Source organism: Coffea arabica, chromosome 7c (genome assembly GCF_036785885.1).
Source record: "Coffea arabica cultivar ET-39 chromosome 7c, Coffea Arabica ET-39 HiFi, whole genome shotgun sequence".
Classification (NCBI taxonomy): domain Eukaryota; kingdom Viridiplantae; phylum Streptophyta; class Magnoliopsida; order Gentianales; family Rubiaceae; genus Coffea; species Coffea arabica.
The window spans coordinates 34,638,258-34,663,806 of record NC_092322.1 but is presented as its reverse complement, the minus strand read 5'-3'; the positions used below and the strand labels follow the sequence as shown (position 1 = coordinate 34,663,806).

General features: G+C 34.1%; 1 pseudogene; it reads right to left on the bottom strand.

Annotated features, from left to right (window-relative positions):
• Positions 1-8,351: 8,351 nt before the first annotated feature.
• On the bottom strand, positions 8,352-12,186 carry LOC113699823 (putative disease resistance protein At4g10780; annotated as a pseudogene).
• Between the last annotated feature and the right edge of the window lie 13,363 nt (positions 12,187-25,549).

The window sequence follows — 25,549 nt, the reverse complement described above, 5'->3', positions numbered from 1 at the left end:
TAACAGGGTTCAAGACCAAAGGTGCTCGTGAATAGTACCAGATTACTTTCTTTTGAAAACCTTAAGTTGTATTATAACGGGTGGTTGTAGTATATATTCTTTTGGATTGTATTAAACTTGAAAGCTAACTAATTGTAAGTATGAAATATTTTGGAGTACTTTAATTATATAGTGAAAATATTTGAAGTATTTCGATCTTTTGAATTATAGATTGTAGTGAGTTCCGGCGAGAGTTGGGCAGGCGTTCCGCAGATACCCTAGAATTCGCCCTAGGGAAAAGTAGGTGCGTCACAATTGGTATCAGAGCTTAGATTTCAAATCTTTGTAGTGTATCCTAACCTTATAAGTTTGGGATGCCGGACTATGGGACTGGTTTGAAAGTTAAGTGGCTATTTGTAGGGATGAAAGTTAGAGCCGCTTTACGTGGTCTCTGCGCGGGGTGAGATTGGGCCAAGTAGTGTTATGGTTCTTACTATGTGAATGAGTAAAGATTTAAGTGCTCTTCTAGAGTGAAGCTATGAATCATGAATGTGATAGGTATAAACCCTTTATCTTGATACTTGGAGAAAATTAGATATGTATGTTGGGTAGGAATCTCAAATGTGGTGATTTACTCTTGGGACCGGCCGATTCGAGTTGTGAATTACCTTGTTTCGAATTCTTGTATCCGAGTACTTAAGAGTTGAGAGCAATTCTAAGGACTTGAGATCTCCATTTGTGGGGAATAAAAATGAATCAATATTTCACGTGAATAGTTACAGGAAACCAATAATCGTTTGGCTAAAATGGCACAATAATTAAGAGCGGGAGGTGGAGAAGATCGTAGCCCAGAAGATTCTGGTGTTGGGAATGAAGTTGAACGTGTTAGAGAACAGGAATCATCTAATTTCAATTAATCTAGTGAAGCACTACTTGTGATCTTTTATAGTGGGACGATGGGAGTAGAGTTTAAGAGTTTGTGCCTTGGAGATGAATGTACTTTTGATAATCATTTGTTTACTGACTTTGACTTGGTATGAACTTTACTTGACTATAACTTGTGTTATGATTTAATGAACTTTAGTTTGTGTTTATTTGTAAGGTAATAATGTTATTTGTGCAAGTGATTTCATTTTTCTTTAAAGTTGTTACTGGTATGTGTGTGTAGTTCAATTATACCTTAGTGTGAGGTTTATCCATATGCATATAGATTAGCTGTGAACATAGAAACTAGAAGACAACGAAAGGGACGTCAACGTAGACAATCCCGAAATCTAAGAGTAGATAATGGGTCTGGTATTGATCAAAACGCCGAGCCAAGAGCTGGAAGAGAAGATGACCAAATGGGATTAGTTTTAACTCGCATGACGGATGTACTAGAGCTCTTAGTAACTCAACAGGGTCAGGGGGTCGGACAAGGAAACCAAGTAGTGTTTATGAAGTTTTTTCTCTTAATTTATTTTGCCTAGGAATATCAGAATAAGGTTTGCTCCTAGCTCTGCTGGCCAAAAAAAAGGCATAAAAAGAGGCACCTGATGGAGTTCACGCACTCGATTCCATTAGCCATACAATCTTATAATCCATATGCACAAAAATTGTCCATCAAATATAAACGGTCAAAATTTTTTAATAAAACACCTGCCTCCTACGCATTGCGCAGGGAAACCCCCTAGTATATATATATTATGAACAAAGTCTAATTCTTTGCACTAAGATGAAAGGGGCAAAGCAGTCACACGAATTAATGCACTATTATAAAACAATTTGTCCACTTTTTTAATGCACTATTATAAAACAATTTGTCCACTTTTTTTTTCTAGTTAGTAGTTATCAAAATTTATTCTCTTTGACAAGGAGAAAAGGCAAAGACAAATCAAGAAAAGTATCTCGTAAATAAGTTGGCAAAAGGAAAGGGGATGGAAAGATTGAATTATTTTAATAAGCTCCAAACAATAATTTCGCTATTGTTAGATTTTACAGCAAAACAAGAGATTTCTATGCATTTAGCTTCTTGATGCAAGACTTTAAATTTTCTTTTAGTATCAATCATCCACGACATAGGAAGGCTGGGCGAATGACTAATACCTCATCCGAAAATTTGTCAAAACTTCGCCAAGGATGACTTAATTTAGTGTTTAAAAAATTAAAAAAAGTTTTGTAGTGTTTTTCTTTTTGCTCCATTTGGATTAGCTGTTTTTTGGGATATTTTTGAAAAATTTTACTTTAACAACGTATATAAAATATTTTTACTATAAAAATTTTTTGAAATATTTGATATATTGTATGGATGAGATGCTTTTTGAGTTATTTTTAATTGTGTATTACTGTAAGATTGTATTTAAAAAACTTGTTTTTTTTTGGTAAAAAGATTTTATTTCAATTGGTATTGATATATAATTTTTGCTCGAGTGTAATTAAAAATGTTTCTACTTTGCTTTGCAGTACAATTCGTTTTCGTTTTTTTTTTTCTAATTACTTTAAATTGACTTTCGTGTTGTAATATTGTTGCAAATCTGATTTTATGAAATACAACTGCCTACTTGTTTGACAATTAGTGCTGCAAGTTTCGAAAGTTCACCTCTTCAAGGAAACAAGCATTCGAATCCCACAAGAAGAAGGAGAATATCTCTCGAACTGTTTCCTATTGCCACAAGAAAAACGCTTTTGAGAAGGTTATCATCCTGGAAAGTTGGTTCTGTATCGGATTAGGAGAAGCGATCTTCCCTAGGGTCGGCAACATGATATATAGAAACAGCCCATAAACGTTACTTCGTTCTTCTCATTACCATTAGTCCTCCTCCTGTCTTTCCCATTCGTTTATCAGATTCCCATCCTTCCTGACTATCAATTGTTGATCCCTACCACCGTCAAGCGAATTCAAAACATGGAAAAAAAGATGAAAAAGACAATTAAGCTGTTCGGAAAGGTTATCGACGTCGTTGTTATGGTCGAGGATGGCCTGCCTGATGACGATCATCTAGTGAATCAAGAACAAGAAACAGAAACTGCTTCAAGAAGCCGTGCATCAATGCCTCCTCGACGCGAGCGAGAACCTCCTCATGGAGCACGTTGGATACTCGAGAAAAGATTGGAAGCGTCCGATGTTGCTTCAAATCAAAGCAGATTTCTCATTCCAATTCGCGAGGAAATCATGCAAGTATTGATTGAACCAGAAGTCATGCTGCTGAATCAGAAAGAGGCTCTTAAGGTCACGGTGGTGGATTGCTCACAACGCTGTTTCAACATGATTTTGAAGATGTGGCCGAGCGTGAACAAGTTGGCTCTCAACAGCGGGTGGATGAAGCTTGTTGGTGACAATCATCTTGAGAAAGGTGATGTGGTAGAATTCTGGGGCTATAGGCAAGATGGTCTCTTGCGTTTTGCTATGAACATCTGCAAGCGAAGGAACATCTCCGTTGCCCAGCACTGATTTATCAAGAACATTAGAACACTGATTTAACTTTAAGACTGAGGGCTTTATTTTTTGCACACGCTCCAGATTTATGCTTGACTGTAACTATTTTTTTTTCTTTACTCACTATTGTAGTATAATTCGTTTATCCTCTTTTGTGTGTTAAATTGGATTTCGTGTTACAATTAAAATAGTGCTTGTTTGTAATTTTCTTTTCTCTTGCGACTAAATCTGACTATATGAAGTTATAGGAATTGGCTCGGTTTTTTTTTTTTGGGTAAATTTCATAACTATATTTCTTACTCATAAATAATAAAAAATCATATTGTACAAGATAAGGCTCAACGAATACTTGAGTTTTGGTTTTCCTATTTATACTCGCTTAAATTTCTTATCAAGTAGGCCGAACCCTACTTGAACTCAATCAACACTAAATTGAAGTCGAATCTTTGACCAAATTATTCACGAGCTGAGTTGAGTTGTTTGGTTAATATACACCCTTATGATTAGGTTTCGTAAAAATTTCCCGATCACATGCCAAGGAGTCTCATATTTCTTTTATTTTTTTTATTTAAATACAATGAAAGAGAAAAGGTTGCAAAATAGGAAGAAAGTCCATCTGTTTTGTGTTTCATTATCCAAAAATGTGCAAAAATGTAAGTTCCATTATGCAAATAAATTCTATCCGCCTTGAAGATTTTGTCTGCTCTGACAGCAAGAAACTTCAAGGCTAGATTTTTTCCCCTTGAATATCCAGAAAGGCTAAACGTTTACAGTATCATCTTCAATCAAAGTTATGTGAATGTAACCTTTGTTTGGCCCCAATGGAACATTTGACAAAAAGATGGGATCACAAATTCGTGTATCAACCATAATCTTTCTTTGATTAGCTGGTTTGATTAATGATCTGGATAGACATCAAAACCCAATCAAAAGAAAATCTTGCCCTTCTACTTCAGAGAGTTTGAAAGTCACTAATTCCTCCAAATTCTATGATTAACTAGTGTCATACTTAATAGTCTAATTGAATCCTATGACCAGCTCTAGGAAAAAGCTCCTGAAAACAAAGCATTACTCTCTCCTCCAGACTCAACATTGCTTTCACATTTTTTTTTGACAAAATTGGATATTTTAACTTTGACTTATTCACAGCAAAACTGTTTCGATAACCTTTAAATGAGTCCATCACCAAGACATGACAGTAGTGAAAGCAACAAACTCCACTTGACAAATCACCAAGATTATATCCATTAGCATCAGAAAGCAAAATCTTGACAAAGGATGTCTCAATCTTTCTTGCACAACATCATATTCTTTTCTGGTTAATACAATTAAAAACATCCCAAACCTCCTTAGATGAAGCGTGGACACTCTCTAAATGTTATATCTAGGCAAACTCTGAAAATTATCCAGAGGTTTTCCCCCATTTTCCAAAAACAGGGGATTAGCTAGCAATCCTGTTTTGTGAAAAATCTTGTCCTTCACAATTCTGATCATAACGTCTTGACACACATCAAGAGTAATTGTTTTGAAACCATCCTTAACAAGTATCTAAATATTCTGCACTGTCATCTTTAAGATGGATTCTGCAGCAATATGATAAGAAGATAGGACCTTTGAATCATCAAGTTGTTGTACATCACACATTAGGCTCTGCTCATTCACAGGGAAGCCAATGATGCTCTCCACGATTGCTTTAACATCGCGAACATAAATAAACAGGAATTAATCAACAATAGATACGATTCTAGGCAAAGGTGCAACTTTTTATATACGGTTAATTCAATTGATCATCGATGTAAAGATAATTCAATTACTTGTTAATAGATTGATTATAGTTGTTATACACGTGATAAACAACTAATATTTCCTTACTTTATTGATAGTCAAGGTATCACCGTTAACTATTTGCCTAACCAAGAAATAACTCTAGGTACGACCGTAGAATTTAATTCTTCGATTACATTAAGAATTAAAAAAGCCCAACTCTAATCAATAAATACGGTACGAGGATTTGTTTAAATTAAATTATATGTTTCCCTAACATGGGACCAATCACGCTAGTCGCCACTAGTATTAATCAATCAAACAATTACAGATTTAATTGGTTAATTTAGCGGTAGATTATTAAATTAATTCGAATATCGGGCTCTTGACATTCAAATAACAAAATAATCATAAGAAGTTAAACCAAAAAACATACGAATACCAATGAATAAAATAAATAAATAAAATGATTCGATCTTACAGATGTTTGGAACTGAGTCTTCAAGTTGACATTCGACTAGAAAACGAGAATTTAGTTCTTCATTGTTGGGAAAATTCCCAACGTGAAGACATGCGGCCAACCGAAACGAAGATAAAACCTAATCTAAGTGACTAGTCTGCTAATATATATAGCTGACTGACCCTTTTCCTCCCTAAGAAGTACTAATCAAACGGGACTCGGCCGACTTCCCTTATTCTTTTGCTTCCTATTTGATATCTACTACTCATAACAAAGGCCTATTGCCTATTTAGAAAAAAGGAAATAAAAATAATAATAACTCATGTTTCCTAATTTAACTCTACAACTAACAAAGATAATTAAAGTCTTTCAAATTCCACCAAAGATGTCCATATTTGACTCGAATTAGGAAATCCCATGCGCAGTAAATTCCCGAATCATCTAGACTTGACAGTAATTCTTGAAAAATCACCTTTTTTATCACTTTTTGCTCTACCTCCCTACAATTAACACAATTAATCAAATATAGGTAGAATCTATTAATTAAAATAATATTTAGTTAAAATCAAAGGAAAAATAATTATAAATTTAGCAACAAATTACAACCTATCATATCCCGTCTTTGGCCTCAATTAAACATTTGATATTAAACATTGTGGATGGTATCAGAAGCCTCAGCATCAATCTGCAGGACTCTCTGATCAGATGCTCTCTTGATAAACAGTCTCGTTGACACCAAATTTTGAACAAAAACATGGAGATTAGTATTTTGCTGAATCCCAACAGAGCCCCGATTTTGATCATTCTCCTATGACCAGCAGAAAAGAGTTCCTGAAGACATTCAGATATTCTTTCCTTTTCTTTCAACACTGCTTTCACTTTTCTAGCTGTATCTGATTTCTTCACTTTCAAAGCAACCGGTTTCATAACAGGTAAGTATATATTTATCTGCAAAACAGTAACAACAGCCAAAAAAAAGAGTAATCAGAAAATCTACTTAATTCAAATTTGAAAGTGACACCCTGGATTGCTTGCTTTGCAACTAAGAATTTTGACGCTCCAATTCTTTTAGCACTTGTATTTAATCAAAAGAAAAAAAAATTCTGAAGTACATGAATTCGAGTAAAATTCAGGAGGACAAAGGGAACAATCTGTGAAGAAAAAATGATATCACCCCTCGAACCTATTTGATCATCTATTTGGTCTGTAGATCCAGTACATGACTTTCAATCTTCCCTTTTTTCTTGTCAAATTGGTGATTTTCCGATGGACTTCCCATATTTTTTTTACAAAGACTTCATCCTTTTTATATTGCTTCTGAAGAACAATAACAAAAAATTGCTCACAATCCTCGATCGCTTGGGCTGCTAATTTAAATATTGAGTGCAAAGTGTAGCTAAACCCAAAGGGGGAAAAATGTCCAATGTATGAAAAGAAAAGGCAAACCAATAATCTCAAAAAAAAAAAAAAAAAAAAAGAGTTTTACACCACTACAACTTCAGCAGGTATAGAGGTATTGTCTTAGAATTTGCACATTGAATTGAATTATGTTAGACAAAAAAGCTAAAGTAATTATTCAGCTACATTGCACTGGAGGAAAAGAAACACAACATATTACATTAGACATCGTCATCTGTAATGTTATTTGTTTTCTTGTCCAACAACTAGGGAACTTGTTCAGTCACATAGCATGGTAATACTACTCGAACGAGAAAAAGTTAGCATCAACTGTTGCACTGATTAAATCAGAAATCCTCTCTGAGTTTAATACAGTTAGCATCTTTTGTTAGGCTTTCCTCATATGCAACTAGTTTAAAGGAGGAATAAATTTGTTTTAGCTATAAGAAGCCCATTTCCAAAACAAATACCAACAGTTTCACAAGAAAATTAGAAGAAATGAAAAGCTATGATCAACACTCCAATATTTTTCTTTACAGTTAAAAGTAATCTGAAATGCAAAAAGACTGTTAGTCTTGAAAAATGACCTTTCAGTCTTGCACAAGAAGATGTTGCTTTCTTGGGTAATTCAATTAACTGGCAAGATTATACAGTTGAATTATGGACTTTCTCTGAATGTTGTAACTAGCTAAATGCTGACGACTGTTTAGAGGTATTCCTCAATATCCCAGAATCTGGGAATCAGCTAGGAATCCTAGCCTGTAAAAAATCTTGTTCTTCACAGCTTTGAATCCTAGCCTGTAAAAAATCTGTAAGGTTGATTCTGCTGTAATATTGTAACAAGATAGGACCTTTGAATCATTAAGTTTTTTGCCATCATAAATTAGGCTCAGATCATAAAGAGGGAAGCCAATGATGCTCTCCACGATTGCTTTAACATCACGAACAGTGTACAACACCTTAACTTGCCAACTTCATCATCAAGTATCAAACTACCAAGTTTCCAAAGAAGTGAGTTTGGAATTTCTTTCTCCGGACTTGAATGAAACTTCTGACTAATTATATTTGACCTTAATTATACTTTTGGACTTAGTAATGTGAATCTTCAAGTGTGTTCTCGTGGAACTCTTGCAAAAATGGTCCCTAAGTAAGTGGAATATATATATTGTTGGCATGGATATGCCCAAATTCCATGGTTTTCACTTTCTTATGGAGAATAACAATGAAAAGCTTAAATGATTAAAATCACGAGTAAAAGAATTTTTTTCCTTTTTTTGAAAAAAAATAAAACACATCATAATTTTATTAAATGACAAACTCTACGCTAATGGCAAAAATTACATTGGATAAATACGAGTACCTTGGCATATTCTTAAGAATCTTTGTACAATTCTAATTTGTCAAGCTTGACTTTATTCTCAAAATTCACCATAACGAACAAAAGGTTGAAGGATCTTCGTCATGAAAGGATAGTCCCATTTCAATGACTCCCAACCATGTAGAGATATTTGGATCACTTTAAGTGCTAGGGGTGCAGAAGGTTGCCCATTGATGGAGGGTAGGAAGGGAGGTAAGCTTTCCAGATTTCGGCAGCTTATTACCTCAATTCTCTCAATAGAGTTACAAATCAGGAGCCCCTTGCAAATATTCCTTAGTTTAGGATTTCCTAGCACAGCCAATTTCTTGAGATTTGGGAGGCAACTGAGAGTGGCCCTTGAGCATGAATCTTTGTTGCTTGAAGTAAAACTAAAGTAGCCTTCTTCATCGTTTGATACTATCTCCTCCAATTCGTTAAAACCCCAGACCTTAAGTACTTCAAGACTTTGCACGGATTGTAGCAGCCTTGGTGTGAACAACTTCTTGAGCTTGCCACAACGATCAATGAACAAAGATCTAAGGCAAGAAAAAGTGCTAGGTGGAGGAATTGCGTTAGCTACTGAGTCCCACTCAAAGAGTCCATTGAAGTTTGACAAACAAATGAGTCGCAGATGCTTGAGGTTTTGCAATGGAGCGCAAGCAGAATTTTGTCCCTTTATGACAAATTGGTCTTCTGAAGAGGACAACTTCAAGAGGGATCTTATCTCGCTACTCCCTTCAATCAAGCAATGTGTCAAGCCTCTTGTTTGAGTATTGAACTCTGCAAAAGTATCATTCAAGCAGCTGCCTAATCCTTGACAAGCACAAATTTCTAGTTCTTGAATGTCATCTGGAAGTATATTTGCTCTTTTTTTGCCTCCAGGGTTAACATTCGTAAAACTGAAAACTACCCTTTTGCTGGCCATTTGTTGAAAATGTCCACTCAATCCTTTTAGTAGACCTGAACCTACTTGGATAACATAAAAACTAGGCCTGTTGAAGCGCTGGCGAGATCTGACAAATCGGCAGAATGAATTAGCCTCAGGGAACCACCGATAAATTCTTCCAACTGCTTCAGTGATTCTAATTTTTCTACTTGCACTGATACTTGTCATGGAATTCCGAGGCTCTGAAGACAGGAGAGTTTGGATATAATCCCTTCTGATATCATCTCCAAATTTGTCTGAACCATATTTAGGCACTTGAGATTGACCAATCTTTCGAGGCCTTCAGGTACATCACTTATTTTAGTATCAGACAAATCCAACTCCCTTAATGCTTTGAGCTTTTCCAAGGATAGCACAAATCTGAGGTCCCGACATGAGAATAACAATAGTGCTGTAAGTCTCTCCAATTCTGATATGCAATTAGGTAGCTCTTCAAGGCTACGGTTACAACTTAAATCCAAAACTTGGAGGGCACCAAAATGAGCAAAGAATGAACATGGAATTGACCTCAACTCATTGCCCCATAATGATAAGGTGGAAAGTTTAGGACAATTGGGTGATATGCCTAAAGGGATTGATGATACAACATTAAATCTCAATGATACCTTGTCTAAATCCTCTTTTCACTCACTCTTGTCAGGTACATCTCTCAGCCAAATTCCAGCTTTCACCAGGTACTTGGGTTTAGTCTTTGTTATCTTTAAGGCCATGTCTCTCATCAAATCATGCATCTTTACATATTTTGCTTCTGTATCATCTTCTTTGATCTTTACAACACCTTCCAACAAACATGCATTCTCAAGTTTATTCAGTAATGCATGACCCTGGTCAAACTCTGCTTGTCTGGTTCTTCTTTTGTCCATGAGTCTTTCCCTGATAAAGCTTGCTATAAATTCATCTCTTGGAATTTCACAATCTTCAGGGTACAATGAACAATACAAGAAGCAATCTTTCAATCTTTGATCGCACAAACGACTATAGCTGTAATGCAAGATTTTGAGTACCTCACAATCTTGTCTAGCGACAGGGTCCTCCAATTCTTCCAATGCATCCCTCCACTCATGAATGTCATCTGTCCCTTTCATGCTTCCAGCCACTGTTATGATCCCTAGCGGTAAGCCTGCACAATTTTTCACCATAGACTTGGCTGTCTCTTCTATATCTGGAGGTAGTGGTCTGCAACAACCAAGTTTCTCTAGAAAAAGCGTCCAAGCTTCCTGACAACAAAGCGGTTTCACTTTAACTTCCTTTTGGCAACCCATGGCACAACACACATCTGATGATCTACTAGTTATAATCAATTTGCTCCCATCTACTCAGAGAGGAATTCCCACATTCTCTAAATCAAAATGTGTCCAGACATCATCCAATATGAGCACAAAATTTCTCCTCCTCTTCAATGCCTGGAATAGTTGAGCTGCTTTCTTCCTGTCGTTATCCTCACATGAAAGATCTACAGGTAAGAACTTCGCAATGTCCTTCTGCAATTTGTGAATGTTGGCCTCCTGTGATACAGTTATCCAACAAACATGTCCTGAAAATTTTGCTTCTTTTAGAAGATTGTTGTGGACATGCGTGGCTAGTGTTGTTTTGCCTACACCCCCCATACCATAGATGCCAATGCTGAAGATCTCATCATCCATTACACATTCCCAGATTTCTCTCAAATTTTGTTCATATGCTTGACCTTTCCATGTTGTTGCCAGTAGTGGCACTCCTTTTGTGTCACATACATCTAGAAAAAGGCCTCCAGAAAATGCTCCCTGCTGAACGGGATCCTCTACTTCCCCCATCATCGTTTCAACTCGTACGAATTGTATACGAGAGTAAAATCTAGCTTGCTGGACTTGTGCTCTCAAATCCCTGAATTCTACTTTCTTTCTTTCAAACTTTTTAAGCCATTCTTCAACCTCCTTCTTCCTTTTCTTCCCTGATTGCAATTTGGTCAATGTCACCATATCAATCGCTCGATATTTCACTAGATTAATTCTTGTTTCAAGATTTTCCAGCTTTTCCTCAAGGCCAAGGTAGTCTTGTAGCCATTTCACTCCAAGGTCCGTAGCTAGGTCTTTAAGTTTATCAATCATTATACCTAGACAAATTCCTAAAGGAAATCACATCAGAAACTTGAAGATTGATATGGCAACTGGATCGATAAGCAAAAATCTACTATAGATTTAAATTTGTGGATCGGAGACTTGTACCGTCACAAACGTCTGTGAGTTTTAAACTTACAAACACTATGTCTACCCAGTTCTCTAGCTTAAATTTTGTTTGTTTTTGGCACTAAATTTCCTTAGCTTTTCCTAGCTTAAACAAGAACAACACGATGCCATGCCTGCGAGTGGTTATGGTCATGTGCCATTCATTGAAAATAATCACAAACTGGTGGACTACAATGAATCTTGAAAAATTGACAACCCAATTGGCAATCGGTTCAAACCATTGAATATGGTACCACAATAAGACTTACAAAAGCTTCAACACAAACCACAAACCACCAGGAAACCAGCTCTACCTCATATTCAATTCCTTCTAATTGGTATAGAAGAGAGTAATTCAGTATGAAGTCTCAATTCCTTCTAATTGGTCATCAGTTACAAAACAGAGTAATTTAGTTTGAAGTTGAAAACAAAGATTAAATCGATACTATCAATTCAGGGGTCGAAGGAAATTGAGGCAGGTGTATTTTGGTAAAAGGGTTGGAATCGTCTAATTGGAGCGGCATTTGTGAAGAAGTTATAGAGGAATTGAGAACTCTGAAAATGGTAGGGAGTAGAGGAGAGGAAAGGGAAGTGCAAGGACAGATGGGGGCAATTGGGAGTCTCATTTCAATTTTTTCCTAGAATCACATTCCTTAAAAAATCTCAGGAAAGCTCTTCCCAACTTTATCCTTATAAATCTTTTTACTCCGTTACAATGTCTTAAAATATTTGTGAGCTCAATTAATAGTTAAGTGTAATTTTTCTTAATAAACAATTTTTATTGTGCTTAAAATAATTTTTTTTTCTTTTTTAGTAGCAAACAAATATTTTAAGGTAACTTATTCTTTAACTTTTGAATAATAGTGTGAAATTATTTTGTATTTTATATAAAAATTAAAGCATAATAAAATTTAAAAAAATGTATTATATTTGTTTGGATTCATGTAATTTATATTTTACATTGCTAATTAATTAATTATATTGCTAGTGGAAGTAAAATTTTAACCTGAAAATCTATATGCTAGAATGAATTAAATGTTTCAATTGAAAAATTTTAATATCAATAATCAATTATTACGAAAGCAAAAAAAATGCCAAATTTCACATAAACAAATGAATAATGTTGTATAACAAATAAACATGTTATGTCCTATAAACAAATCCAGGACAATTAAGTTAAATTTGAATTAATTGTATTCCGTTCTGACATCTAAACGTGGATTATACCAAATACTGGAAAATAAATAAATATTTCATTTTGATTTGTGTATTAGACATTAGAATGATAAATTCTTCTCCCTACCATTCTGTGTGGAATTGTGGAAAGACCTTCCATTCTAGCCATTTATGCATACCAGACAAGGAGTTATAACTAAGAATAAATGTGAAAATGTGAAATATAAAAAGGCCTTTAAGCACTGTTTTGGAGTTTCAGTGCTTTTGGTAAGAAAGCACTTTTAATGTATTTGGTGAACACCACTCTTTGAATTTAGAATTAGAACTTTTGGATATTAAGGCACCATTTGGATTGAGGGAATTGGAGGGGAAGGAAACGAGAAGAATTCAAGGGATTTGGTTTTTGTCATTTGGATTGACTTTTGAGGAGGGAAAAGATAGGATAGAGAGGGAAAGGGAGGGGAAGAATCTACTTATTTTGTTAAATTATTCTTTTGGGCTAAAGTGGAGGAAAATGAAACTAAATTAATTGAAATAATTTATTTTTTTTAAAAGATCATTTTTTCTCTATCTTTTCCACTAAATTAACACCTAATCTTTTCCATTACTTTCTTTCATTCTTCAATCCAAACAAAAATTTAGTATTTCCTTTCTTTTCCTTTCATACTTAATCCAAAAAAGATGGATGATGACCACTTTTCTCTACTTTCCTTTCCTTTCTTTTTTATTGGTATCCTCTCCTTTCCTTTCCCTTCCTTTCATTCAATTCAAACAGAGCCTAAAGCACATTTTGAACAACCTCAAAATTGGTGTATTTAGACTAGCTTTTGTTTTTCAAAAGAATAAAAAAATTAACTCTAACAATTTTGTTATAAGTTTTAAACTAAATGAAGAGATAAATATGCTTTAGAAATTCAAAATTACACATTATCAAATAGAAAAAGTACTTGCTCAAGTATGCACCCAAGCAAGCAATATGTTTAAGTAATTAAATAAGTACATCGACCAAAAAATGCTACTAATTGAAGTGATTTTTTTTTTCTTGGCTGCTTCTTTATCAGGGATTATCTGAGTTTTAATAAGTCACATGAAGAACTCAACAAATGTTTCTTGGCAAAAAAGAGGACAAAGAAAAAGAAAAAGCAGCTTGATAAACGACTGACGTGCCAAGCAGAAATTGGAAAAAAAGTCAAGGCTGCAAAAGTGCAATCAATCCAAAACATGATTGCAAAACGCGATAGAAATGCTACATCTGCATGTACCCTTTTACAGTGAAGGTTCAAAAGGGAACTTTAAGAAGTAACCTTTGTACCTGGACGGCTTGCACAGCTGAACAAGTGCTGAAGTTTCCAAAACTTGATGAAGAATTCGGTTTTGTTCTGGAGGACTACTCAAATCCAACAAAAAGCAAATTTCTCCTGCAATATTCTCCAAGAAATAGAGGCAAACGGGATTCCATTCAGAGCCGTGGCAAGAATTCAAACAATTAAACGAGACAAGGATCAAGTATAAAGAGCATGAGTTCAACAGGAAGTTTTTTCCTTTAGCTCTGAAGTTAACAGAAGGAAGGACTGCTCTTGAGATGCCGGTTGATGTTTGAAGAATTGACGAGGCTTTCCAAGGGGTTCATTTTCTACGCTTCATAGGGGGGTCAATGATGTGATGATGTGCGAGGAAAAGCGACTCCAAGAGATAATAGGATACATCCTTGGTTAATTTAGTTTATTGTTACTTATACTTATTGATCATGGGGTATATTTACGCTAGATGTTGTCATAGTAAAATATGTTGATAAAGAAAAGTTGTGGTAGCTGATATATAATTCAGTATATAGTATTTGCTGGTTTAACTTTTGAATAATTGCGTATATAGTATATAAGAACTTTTGAATATAGTATTTCCCATATATATATATATATATATATATATATGTATAGACAATTAAAAGGTCAAATACTCAAAGTTTGACATGGCTTCCCTCTTGAGAATTCTCTCTACAATGCACATTTAAATGCATGACATGTTTTTATTTATTAACAAGGGTTAGGATTAGTCAAATTTAAAATGATCACGTCCATTCCTAATAAATGAAAATACATATTATGTATCCAGATGTGTATTGTGAAAAATGAAGAGAGAATCCATAATTGAAGATGAGCCAAATCCCTGAAAATTAACCCGCTCAATAGTGTGCAATTGTTTTGCCTTAGTGTTCTTCTTATTTATGTCAAAAGAATTGCTATCCACGTGGTCCCTTTGTATGACTATAGTGTTTACACTAATTTGGTACATTTCAAATTACATGCTAAACACCTTCATTAAACAGTACTTACCAATATGATCAATCATTTTCACTCCTTAACCACCTCCACCTCCTCCTCCTTTTTTTGTGGTCGTTACTTCACCTTCTTCATTCATGATAAGGTAATTTCTCTTATTTTTGGTAGATGAGCACTATTATACCATCCGGGTACCCAATTAAAAGAAGTTTCAAGTGCTAATTTTTTGAAAAAAAATGTACTTATTGTAAGAAAGTATTTAAATGTAGGGGATGCATTAAGTGTGATGGTATGTATTAACATAATTAGGTATGTTAATAAATGCTCATTGGACACCCCTAAGAAAAATCCTATACAATATTTCACTATGGAATTTTGCTAAACATTGTCGAAAGGCAAATAAAGTCTTAGGTAGTGTTCACTTATTAGGCATACTTATTCTCTTAAGAAATCATTAAAGTTTTTCTAGGCATATATATAATTAGGTTCAATCATTAATGGAGAGACAATTAAGTTCATGAAAATTGGAGGATGAGTGTAAAAGCAATTAAAGGGAAAAGAAAACCGAAACTCTATAGTGGACACATGATGAACAAATGTCAAGAGACTTGAAAGCGCAAGACAAAAGTCATACTATTGATGCAACATTAATTGATTAATAAACGTTCCTTTCACTATTTTTTTTTTGGGGGAGACAGATATCAATTATATAACCTATATTTTTTATTGTATGTGAGATTTGAATCTCCACCTACAATCCAAGAAGAGACTTAAGACCTCACCTCCTTGATGGCCACTGAATCAAGTTTGGTGGTAAATAAACGTTCCTTTCACACTCATCCTTGAAAGCAAAAGACTTGAAAAAGTCATACTATTGATGCAACACCAATTGATTGGACCAATGTTAGTGGTTATTGTCCAAATAATCTTTGGCGGTAGGAATTGCCCTGCAATTGTGGTAGCTGGTGTAGTTTGATGGAGAATTTTTATATGAATTCACAAATATGCTGGTGTTATTTCAACAATGCGAGTGTGCATGACTTTTTCAAAAAAAAATAAAAATCAGGATGACTAGTTCAGACCAAATCGTGGGCCACAAACAAAATTTTTTACAAATTATTTAACTGAATCGGATATTGAAAAAAATTACAAAATCAACTCAAACCAAATATTTACTCACACTGTTTACAATAATATATTATTGTGGTAAGACATGACATATCAATTCGTCACTCAATTATCCTTAAGTTTTGGTAATTTTTCCATGGAGTATATTTGAACGGGAGAAATTGCAATATGTCCTAAACCACCGTCACTGAGCCAGTACATTTTCCTCCTGCAGTTTTGGAAATCCGCGTTCAAGCGTCAAGACATACGGTCAGCGAAGAATATTAGTAGATGCTACATACTTCCAATCCAACCTAGAATTATTATTATTATTTTCTGCATAAGTTTCTGCATTGTTTTTCCTTTTAATCTTTAAGCAAATTACCAGGTAACCACTGAGCTTTTTGAACAATGAAGATTTGGTTATACAATTATTAATAGTATATTTTTATCTATTGAATTATCAAAATTATAAATTTTAGGTCATTCCGTTTAATTTCATCATTAATTCTGTTAGATTTAAGAGTCTGCATGATTTACGAAACATACATTAATAGTTAGATATAGCAGAATTACTGTTGAAATTAGATGAAATGGTCTAAAATTTACACGTTTAATAGTTTAGTGAGTACAAATGTACTATTAATAGTTGAGTGGCCAAAACTTGATTATTCAAAAAATTTAGTGACTATAGGAATAATTTGCTCTTAATCTTTTGCTTTTGGACGCAATGATTGGAAATCTAAAGCTCATTGTGGTAGTACTATTGCAAAATTTCATGGGTTTCAGTATCGTTTGATATAGATAACTAGTTTGAAAGCATGTGTACATTGTTGATATCTTCTTTTATGATTTTACCATTGATTAGGTGATTCTTTAGGCTTTTTTTTTAAATTTTTTTTTCAGTAAAGAAGGGGTGAGACATAAGAAGTGGGAAGGGGCAGAGAATGTAAACATATACATAATGTTACTTCATTTTCACCTTTATAAATCACTCAATGCACAATTTTCGATATCTATCTCTCCATAAATCGCACCCTTTCTCTACTAGAGTTATTAAGCACAGATCCATAAACAGGGACGAAATCAGAAAAGTTAACTTGGAGGTATGAGATACATATACATATAAACTTTGGAGTTTATATGAAAGTTTGGATTAACTTTTTATATACTGACAATATAGTGATTTTTTTATAATAACAGTTTTGAATCTATGTCACATGTGCATGATTTGAATTTAAAATTTGAATTTATATTATGTAGTATGATTTAAACCTGCTAGTATAAAAAAATTATACGTTGGCAGTGCATAAAAAAGTTATCTCAAAAGTTTATGAAAATTTTTGAGGGAACAAATAATTAAACATACAAAGAAATTTTTAAAAACCTTCAAAATTTTAGAGGAAGAAAGGATGAATTTATAAAACTTTTGGTAGGGGTGGGGTAGCCCGAGTTCTGTCCTCGTCCACAAAGGCACAAACAGACACCAAATGGCTCGGGAGAAGGCTACGGAATTCAAATCCTTCCAAGAACTATGCTTCGATTTGGCTCCACAGCCCACATACTAAACACGGAGAAGAAGGAAAATGAAACGATAAACCATTTTTGTATGCAAATGCTTAATCTACAGTGCTGTTTGGTTAAATAATAAAAGTTAGGGCAAATTACACTTTATCCTCTTTGGTATAACTAATTTTCATATAACCCCCTTATAATTTTAAAAGTTAATCCCCTTATAGTTTGGACTAAAATATCAAAGTGACGGAAATGATCACCCGTAACGGAATCTATAATAATGTCGAAATTATCCTTATTTAAAAACAAAAATAACTGAAATGACCAAAATATATAAATATAATATGCATGACACTTTAATCTCGTATGATTTTAAATTTTATCAGATAATTCTCTTATGATTTAGTACTTTACCATATAACTCTCTTATGATTTTTAATATATATACATAACCACTCTCGGGTGATTAATAAATAATTTTTAACTTTACATAGAGGTATTTTAGACATTTTAATTGACCCCGTTATGGATTGTAAATTCCGTCATTTTGACACCTTAATCCAAAACACAGGAGAATAAAGTGCAATTTGCCCTAAAAGTTATGATGGAAGGGGAAAATATTGTCAATATTTGATCATCAAAGAAAATGTGGGAAGAACCGTTCAAGAATAACTAAATATATAAGAGAATTACTTTTTAAAATTAACCAAATAATGTGTTCAAATCTCCTGCATCTTTCAAAATCAAAGTGGATAAAATACTCGGAAGACATGTACAATCAAAATACTTTTATATGTTACCATAATTTACCCATAATATTGATTGGCCTGATAAATATTGGAACAACATCATAAACTACAGAGAACTTGTTGACCTTGGTCGATCAATCCTTGGTTTTGATGATTAACAAACCAAAATGTAGATTTGGGCTAATGTTTTTATGTGAGTAATTTGTTAGAACAGATTCTTGTGGCATAAAAGAAGAAGCAAAAACAGGGCACTCATGTCGGACGCTATCGGACGTCCGAAAGGATGAAGAACATCAAGAAGGAAACTCTGTCGGACGCTCGTGAGGAAGCATCGGACGTCCGGAAGGATCGGACGCACGCCTCGGACGCACATCGATCGCATCGGACGTCCGAGAAATTTCGCAAAGATTTGATGACTCTCTGCCTACGTTCGGACGCAGGGTTCGGACGTCCGACAGGTGGTTTGGACGCAGGGTTCGGACGTCCGACAGGAGGTCTCGGACGTCCGACAGGCCAACGGCTAGTTTTGACAGCATTTAATATTTGACCGTTGGAGAGCCTTTTGAAGCCATTTCTCACCTTCTATAAACACCCCAAAGCACAAGAAGACAAGTGACTTTTGCCAACACAAAATACAAGCTTACAAGTGAGATTTTTGAGTAGAAAGATTCTTTGTTGGTTGTATAAGGGGTTGGGAAAGTTGGGTTGTGAGGTTGCTCAAGTGAAAACCTTGGTGAAGGTGAACCTATCACTTGGAGTGGTAAAACCTTGGTGAAGGTTGCCTCATTTGTATAAAATAGTTCTTAATTGGGTGAGTGATCTTTCAAGTGTAGGTTGTTGAGGGTTAACTAGAATTGTTGTAAAACTCCTTGGCTCAACCAAAGAGTATTTGGGGTGAGGAAGGAGTGAACCTTCACTTGTACATCTTGGTTAGCATCGCCATCAATTGAAGAGGCTATTGGATTGATATTTGGTTTGCATTTCTTATCTTTTCTCTTTAATTAAGTTTTCTTTATTGTGCTTAAATTTGATATATCTTTGTGCATCATTGTGAAATTGTTTGTATTCATTGGGTTGCACCGGGCATTACAATTGGTATCAGAGCTTGGTCTCTTTTGATCAAGCTTAACCGCTTAGAGTAAAGATCATGGCAACCATAAAAGTTTCTTTTTTAGAAGGGCAATCTATTGATAGACCACCTATGTTTAATGGTTCTCATTTTAGCATGTGGAAACAAAGAATGATGATTTTCTTACAATCCGTTTATATTGAATTATGGTATGTGGTAGAAGATGGTCCTTATGAAGCTAGAATAGTTGACTCCACCACCAATTTGAGTAGATTAAAGACTAGACAAGAATTGAATGAAAAAGACAAGAGATACCTTTCTTTGAATGCCAAGACCATGTGTATATTGTACAATGCATTAGATGTAAATGAATCTAGCAGGATTAAAGGTTGTAAATCAGCTAAAGATATTTGGGATAAATTGTGTGTATTTCATGAAAGTAACCAAGATATTAAAGAACAAAAGAAATCTTTGCTTGTTTCTCAATATGAATTTTTCAAAATGCATCCTCTTGAAAATGTTGATAAGATGTGTAGTAGATTTTGTGACATTATTGAAGATCTTAAATTGCTTGAAAAAGAATATTCTTTGGGTGAGAAAAATAGAAAGATTTTGAATGCCATGCCAAAAGAATGGGAAAACAAAATAAATGCTATAGAAGAGGCAAAGGATTTAAATTCTATGTCCATTGAATCTCTTGTGGATACCCTAACCTCTTATGAATTAAAGCTGAAATTCAAAGTGCAAGAGGAAGAAAATGCAAGAATGTATAAGAGAGGCATAGCTTTTAAAGCATCTCAAGTGGGGGATAACCCATCCTTCATGGGTAATGAAATCATGGAAGTGGACAATGATACAACTCCTCACATCAAAAGTTCCAAGAAGACCTTCAACAAGAGATGCTCAAGAGGAGATTGCAAAATTACATGGGATGAATGCAATTCAAAAAGAGAAAAAGAAGAGTTGGCCCAAATGGCACTAATGGCCGTTGGAGAAGATGAGGTAAGTTCTTATCACTCTTCTTGTGATGAAGATAATGAAGATGATGATGTGAAAATTCTTATGATTAAAATGCATAAAAGTTTGAGAAAATCTTATGCTAAAAATAAAGATTTGAAAACAAAAATAAATGATTTGTTGGAAGAAAACTCCAAACTGTTTCAAGAAAACAAATGTTTGAGAATGGAAAATGATGATTTAAAAAATCAAAAAAGTGTTTTTGATTGCAAAAATAATTTGAAAAGAAAGTTAGAAGAGAAAACAAAGTTTTATGAAAAAATGTTGGAGGAACAAAATGTGTTAAAGAAAAGAATTAATGACTTGAACGAGTTTCTCCAAAATGAAAAACAAAAGTTTTCTCAAACAAAAGAAAGCAAATCTTTTCAAAGCACAAATAAGTTTGCTATGATAAGAAGTAAGAAAATTAGTTGCATTAAATCCACCTATGTGCAAAATACTTCTATCATGTGTAACTTTTGTTGCAAATTTGGACATATGAAAAATGATTGCTATGTAAAGAAAAATATGAGAAAAGACATGAAATTCATGTGGATTGCTAGATCATGTCGTATTAACTCCCAAGGACCCTATAAAGAAAGGGTACCAAATGAAATTTCTCATATTTAGGCACATCATGATGATTTGATCCAAAAAGTGCTATATGGTTGTAAGTACAATTGAAAATTTTGATATTCAATATGGTCTTGATTTGAAAAATAAAGGGGGAGTTTGTTTTTGATTGATGCCAAAAGGGGGAGTAGGATTTATTGAAATTTCTTTGTATGTTGGCACTTTCTAAGGGGGAGCTTTATTTGAACTTATTTGATAAAAGAAATCTTCATTTTGTTTGTCATCATCAAAAAGGGGGAGATTGTTGACCTTGGTCGATCAATCCTTGGTTTTGATGATTAACAAACCAAAATGTAGATTTGCGCTAATGTTTTTATGTGAGTAATTTGTTAGAACAGATTCTTGTGGCATAAAAGAAGAAGCAAAAACAGGGCACTCATGTCGGACGCTATCGGACGTCCGAAAGGATGAAGAACATTAAGAAGGAAACTCTGTCGGACGCTCGTGAGGAAGCATCGGACGTCCGGAAGGATCGGACGCACGCCTCGGACGCACATCGATCGCATCGGACGTCCGAGAAATTTCGCAAAGATTTGATGACTCTCTGCCTACGTTCGGACGCAGGGTTCGGACGTCCGACAGGTGGTTTGGACGCAGGGTTCGGACGTCCGACAGGAGGTCTCGGACGTCCGACAGGCCAACGGCTAGTTTTGACAGCATTTAATATTTGACCGTTGGAGAGCCTTTTGAAGCCATTTCTCACCTTCTATAAACACCCCAAAGCACAAGAAGACAAGTGACTTTTGCCAACACAAAATACAAGCTTACAAGTGAGATTTTTGAGTAGAAAGATTCTTTGTTGGTTGTATAAGGGGTTGGGAAAGTTGGGTTGTGAGGTTGCTCAAGTGAAAACCTTGGTGAAGGTGAACCTATCACTTGGAGTGGTAAAACCTTGGTGAAGGTTGCCTCATTTGTATAAAATAGTTCTTAATTGGGTGAGTGATCTTTCAAGTGTAGGTTGTTGAGGGTTAACTAGAATTGTTGTAAAACTCCTTGGCTCAACCAAAGAGTATTTGGGGTGAGGAAGGAGTGAACCTTCACTTGTACATCTTGGTTAGCATCGCCATCAATTGAAGAGGCTATTGGATTGATATTTGGTTTGCATTTCTTATCTTTTCTCTTTAATTAAGTTTTCTTTATTGTGCTTAAATTTGATATATCTTTGTGCATCATTGTGAAATTGTTTGTACTCATTGGGTTGCACCGGGCATTACAGAACTTTTACTGTAGTTGAAGTAAAGATTAAAAAAATGGCCAAAAGGGTAATTTTTTATTAACCCCAATTTAAGATGATTTTAGCCTGCTTATCTCCTCATTTTGTGTTTTATTTCCTTTTACTAAAGGGAAGTTAATGAAATTCTTGTCTAAAGACTTGATATATTAAGGAGAGGAAAACCAGAGAAAGATAAAAACAAAAAATATTGCAGGACTATAATTAAATAATATTTTTTAATGTTTTGATCATTGTGTTTTATGGTTAACTTGTCCAAGTTTTAGGAAACAGAGGAGAGATCTATGACCCCAAATGAAACAGGCTTCGTGGGTGATTGGTTTTGGGAACAACAAGACTGTGGGCTAAGGCCTGAGGAGCTGCAACCCATTTTCATCATACTTTTTAGGATAAAATACAGAAAAGTCCTTGTGATTAAGCTAAAATACAAAAAAGTCCCTCATGATTTTAAATCATACATTCCGAGTCCTTATAATTTGAACTAATATGAAATAGTGACAGAAATCGTCAAAAGTTGCAAGAGCAGATGAAATGACACAATTACCTTAATATATATATATATATATATATATATATATATATATATATATATATATATATATATATATATATATATAAGCAAAACATCATTCTAACAACTACACTAGTTAATCAAACCTACGGAAAAACCCATTATGATTAAGTCAACCTGCGAAAAAATTCTTATGGTTACCAATTGTCACCATCACTCTTCACTTTTTGCTATCATCCTCCCTTCCATCACTACCCCACTCCCTTTCCTTCCTGCTCTCTCTTCTTCAGTGGCGGAGCCAAGACCTTAGGGTTAAGATAGGTCAATTTTCGGCATCATATCAAATATAATCATTGTAAATTTACAATAAAAAAAGTGCTTATGTTAAAAATATTTTTACTGTTATGTCAATTAGACTTTGACATCCAAGTTATGCTATAATATAATGTAGTTTAGCAACGCCAAAAGAGTTTATTTTTGGATTTATATCAATAACTAACCTTTTGATCTAACACTTTTGTAAAACTTAAGAATTAAGAATTCCTAATTTGTTAAGGGAAGCCAATGTAAATAAGAAAGACATGTTAAATATTTTAGAGAGGACAATAGATAAGAAAGTGAATTTCAAAAATATTGAGGGGCAAAGTTGAGAAGAAATTTTTTTTTTAATATTTTAGGATGGACAAATAAAGGTGTAACCGTCACTATTTTAAATTAGTTCAAACCACAAGGTATTAGAATATATGTATTGAAACTATAGGGAAGTTTTCTGTAGGTTTGCTTAACTACAGGGATTTTTTTGCATTTTATTCTAAAAGGGTATAATAGGTATATCAGATGAAATTTTGTTTTTTTCCAATACAAATAGTCACAAAAAGGCATGTGTATCTCAAACTCATTAATTCAGATAATTTTCATCGCCTTTTCAAATTAGTTCAAACCACGAGACACCAGAGTGTATATTTTAAAACTATAAGAGACTTTTCTTTAGGTTTGCTTAACCACCGGAAGTTTTTTTTTGTAATTTACCCTATTTTTTCACCACTAAATGTCCTTGGTGATAGCCCATTCTACTTCGCTCTACTTCATGAAATAACTATTGGAAACAACAGAATTTTTCTTTTGCATGTTGTTGAGGGAAATGGTTATTTGCACTCATATTTTCGTTAATCACACTCTCACTAGTATTTTAATCATATAATTTTTATGTATTAAACTATATGATTAAACAAATGGTAGGAGGACAAAGTGCAAATAATATTTTCCCGTTCTTTATTCTGTTAAACCCATTGTTTATTGTGCTTTAAAGAACAAGTCCAACTTTTGGTAATAATCTCCGATCCAATCTTCACCTTCTGAAATGTAAACCTGATATGACTGAGAAATATATGTAATTTTTGGACTGGCCTGGATGGGAAAGGAGTAGAAACAGTCCCATAAAATCGCTTTGAAGCAGTATACATTATCTTTAATGATTGATAATTCATTTTTTTGCTTTACATTTTTTTTGGCAAGGGATGGATGAGATTTAAGGAGTGGGACTGGGGAGGTTGAAGGGGAATTTATAATTCATCAAAATCAACTTTATAACTTTTATTACATAAATGTAAAAAATTAGATACTGTTAAATTCATAAAGCAACTGGGTAAAAATCCAAATTTTAGAATAGCATTCATTCATACCACATATTGGATAAAAGCTTGAAACTGTTGTCACGTCCCAGCGCCTTCTCAATCCGAGAGTAGTTGGCTTGTTATTCTGACCTTTTAGTATCTCGATCTCTTTAGATTTTTTGTTTTTTTTTTTAAATTTTCATTCTGATTTCTTTTTTTTCTTAAAATATTCCATTCATTTTCTACCTTCAATATAACTTTTACTGCTGCATATTTTTTAGAGTAAATCTTATATATACTGACAGTGTATATATTATCACGGCTAGATGCACCATACATATGCAAAATTTGGGTTTCAAATTCAAATTTGGATTATGTGTCATGTACCAAATTGTGAAAGTATATACATCGTTAATGTATAGAAAAATTAATTCTATTTTTCATTTGTTACATGCAAGCATCGGGTCCACCTTAAATCCAGGAACTCCAGTGTGGGAAGTATCAACTTTCAAAGTTCACGTCTTAAGGAAACAAGCATCCGAATCCCACAAGAAGAAGGAGAATATCTCTTGAACTGTTTCCTATTGCAGCAAGAAAAACCCTTTTGAGAAGGTTATCATTCTGGAAACTTGATTCTGTACATGATTAGGAGAAGCTCTCCTACAAAAAGAGCCCTGTGTCGCGCCCCATTTTTTCGCGATGGGAAAAATAAAAGGTGTTATAAAAGATATGATTTTATTTTTAAAAAAGTAAAAAAGGACCTAAAATGGAACTTTAAAAATGCGACAATTTGGGTCCAAAATTTAGTCTAAAAGGGTTTTTAAGAAAAATTAGGAGTCGCCACTTGGTATTGAGTTTGGGCGTACCAAATCACCTAAAAAGTGTTTTTAAATAAAATAAAATAAAATAAAACCCTTTTCGACGACTCCAGGTCTTTGAAAACAGAGAAAATGAGTTCGAGAGTCACGGTTGAAGAAAGAGAAGGCAAAGGTTCGATTATTTCAAACCTAAGGCACCCTTTCAACCTAGTCTAAGCTAGTTATGTGGTTTAGTCAAAATTTTCTTAATCTAACCCTTAATTTTATCACATTTGGATATTTTCTACATGAATGCAAATCTAATATTGAAAGGGACAAAATATCCATTC